Source organism: Propithecus coquereli, unplaced genomic scaffold (assembly GCF_000956105.1).
Source record: "Propithecus coquereli isolate 6110/MARCELLA unplaced genomic scaffold, Pcoq_1.0 Scaffold756, whole genome shotgun sequence".
Classification (NCBI taxonomy): Eukaryota; Metazoa; Chordata; class Mammalia; order Primates; family Indriidae; genus Propithecus; species Propithecus coquereli.
The window spans coordinates 1,192,578-1,195,391 of record NW_012153685.1 but is presented as its reverse complement, the minus strand read 5'-3'; the positions used below and the strand labels follow the sequence as shown (position 1 = coordinate 1,195,391).

The window sequence follows — 2,814 nt, the reverse complement described above, 5'->3', positions numbered from 1 at the left end:
AGGCCCCAGCGAGGATCGAACTCGCGACCCCTGGTTTACAAGACCAGTGCTCTAACCACTGAGCTATGGAGCCCACCTGAGGTCTGGCGTAGTAGAATTTAGTGATACTGAAAATAACCTTGCTGTGGTTGGCAGTCTGAGAATAAGTGGCCCCATGCGTCCATCATCAACGTCAGTTATGAAGACTATGAATGCCAAAGAAAAATGCTTACAGCATGATGATAAATGGAAAAAACCGAACCTCAAAACCACACATTTGTGATTACAACACACTAAATCATACCTGCGCTGTGCATACAGACAAGGGCTGGAAGGGAAAATGCAAACATGAAATCATGTTCTGGTTATATTATCAGTGGTATGTTTAGTCTTAATAAACCCTCCAATCTTGTTTCTGTGATAAATTGTTTCAAGTTTGGTACTTATAGGGAAGTGGGAAGTCATGGGGAGTATCTTTGTTCTCCTAAATTAAGTTATTGGTTATGAATGAATGATTTGCTTCAATACGTATTTATTGAGTGCTCACACAATGCTAGATGAGACAGAGCAAGTGAGCAAACAAAGCAAACAAAGCTCTGTTCCTGCTCTTTTTAATGGCTGGGATTTTGAGGCCCCCTCCTCTTTTGCTTATTGAATCATTTATTGAAAGAATGACCACAGCATGACCACAGATTGCCACAGCATATCTGTTCCTGCATGAAAGACAGAGTGAAGATCATGTTCTCTTAGTGGGAGTGGGACACCTCCAAGTGTCTCTCTCGTCTCCTGAACCCTATTTAAAGCTGCCTCATCCTCCTTATTTGCTGTTTTACTTTGTACTATCGAACCTTCTCTCACACTAGATAATGTGCTTAGTATGTTTATTGTTCTTCATCTGTCTCTCTCTGTTAGAATGTCAGCTCGTGGAGAGCAGGGGATTTTATCCGTTTATTCCCCGCTGTATTCCCAGCACCTGGAACAGTGTGTGGAGCGCAGCAGATGCTGAACCAATGTTGAGTGAATGACATCTATGATGACGTTCATTTAGTAAATTCAGAGAAAGGAGGAAGCAGGGAAGGGATTTGGGAGCTGCCTTCTCATCCCTCTCTCTTTTTTCCACTTCCACTGCCTCTCCACCCAGGCTGGCATTCTGCACCACCCTTTAGTGTTCTGTAGCCTCTCTCTTTCTCCTTGTCCTGCTTCCCCCGCCCATTGCTCTGAGACTTACTGCCCAATGCGTGGCTTTCCTTCCTCCTCTGCTCCAGGAACCTTGAGGGTCTTCTTGTACTCAGGTAAAGGCCAAACTCCATGGTCAAGTTCATTCTTTCCCACATACAAACTTTTCTTCCCCTTCAAGCTCACCTGCAGCCTCCTTCATTTCTCATTGCACCTGGTTCCTTCCACATGAGACATCTTAGTCTGATGTCTCACATTGTCTTGGCAAGAGCCTTCGAGAACTGGTTTATGTTCCATCTCAGAGGTGATTTTGAGGAGTGCGTCAGTTTGCTAGGGCTGCTGTAACAAAGTACTACATACTGGATGTCTTCAACAACAGAAATGTGTTGTCTCTCAGTTCTGGAGGCTAGAAGTTCAAAATCAAGGTATCGGTAAGGTTGGTTCCTTCTATGGGCAGTGAGAGAAGGATCTGCTCCAGGACTCCCTCCTTGGCTGCAGGTGGCCGTCTCCTGCACACATCTCTTTGCGTCGTCTTCCCTCTATGGAGCTCGGTATCCAAACTTCCCCTTTTTAGAACACTGGCATATTGGGTTAAGGCCTGCCCTAATGACCTCACTTTAACTTGATCACCTCTGTAAAGACTCTATCTCCAAATAAGGTCACAGTCTGAGGTAGTGGGGGTTAGGATTCCAACATACGAATTTTGGGAAGACACATTTCAGCCTGTAACAAGGAGGTCAGGCATTCAGTTAGTGCAGATGTACCACCAGAGCTTGGGTTTCCCTCCTTCTGTTCCTTTGAGTGGTGCAGCTTCCTCCCTCCGTCCCCAGCACTGATGCCCACAGTCTCCTGGCAGCAGGTGGGACACGATAGCCCAATGGAACCTCTCCTCTCAATTCTAACCTCTGAACTGTAGGAAAAAGGACACGAAGATAAAAGACAAGATGAAAGAAAGGTAAGGCAGGCAGACGTCCTATAGAGGCTTTAGTTTGCTCCTAAGTAGCATGGCACTAGGTGAGCAACTTGAGTCTTTACGTTGAATTTTATATTCCTTCCTCCTCCTTTCCCCTCTGTCAAGCCCTGGCTCAGCACTTTCACTGCCTATAACATGAAGGTGATAATTTTGGCCTATTTCAGAGCAACCTGAGGAATTAAACACAGCAATGAACTTGAAAGTGCTAGGAAATTGTGAAGTGCCAGAAACGAACACGGAAGGGACTGTTCTTCAAAGGCTGAGCATTTATTCACTTCTAGTGTATGGTTGACCCGAGCAGAAAACCACATGGAAAGATGCCAGCTTCTGGTGCCGTGAGGAGGGAGGGCCTCTCAGGGTCCAATTTGGGTGGAGGGGAAGGAGGAGATGGCAAATATTAAGTCCCAACCACGTCCCTTGGCTGTTTTATGTGTTGAAGGGACATGTTTTCGCCTTAAGGCAATAGTTTCCTTTGCTTTCCCACCCCCTCACCCTCACTCTTCCCTCTGTCCCCGGTCTGTGTCCTGTCCCCTTCCCTGCTGAATCCCCTGAAGCCCTGAGTTGGGGGAGAGACAAGAGGGTGCCTGGAAGGCTCTGCCACCCGCATGGTGCAGGGCTCCCTGGCTCTCCTCTGAATCACCATCCTGCATGCGTCCTCTCCTCCCAGGAGCAGGTCCCCTACTGCC

The 2,814-nt window shown here is 47.0% G+C and overlaps 1 non-coding gene across 1 annotated transcript; it reads right to left on the bottom strand.

Moving 5' to 3' along the window:
• Positions 1–73, bottom strand: TRNAT-UGU. Its single transcript has one exon. It is a non-coding gene; the product is annotated as a tRNA-Thr (tRNA).
• Positions 74–2,814: the final 2,741 nt, after the last annotated feature.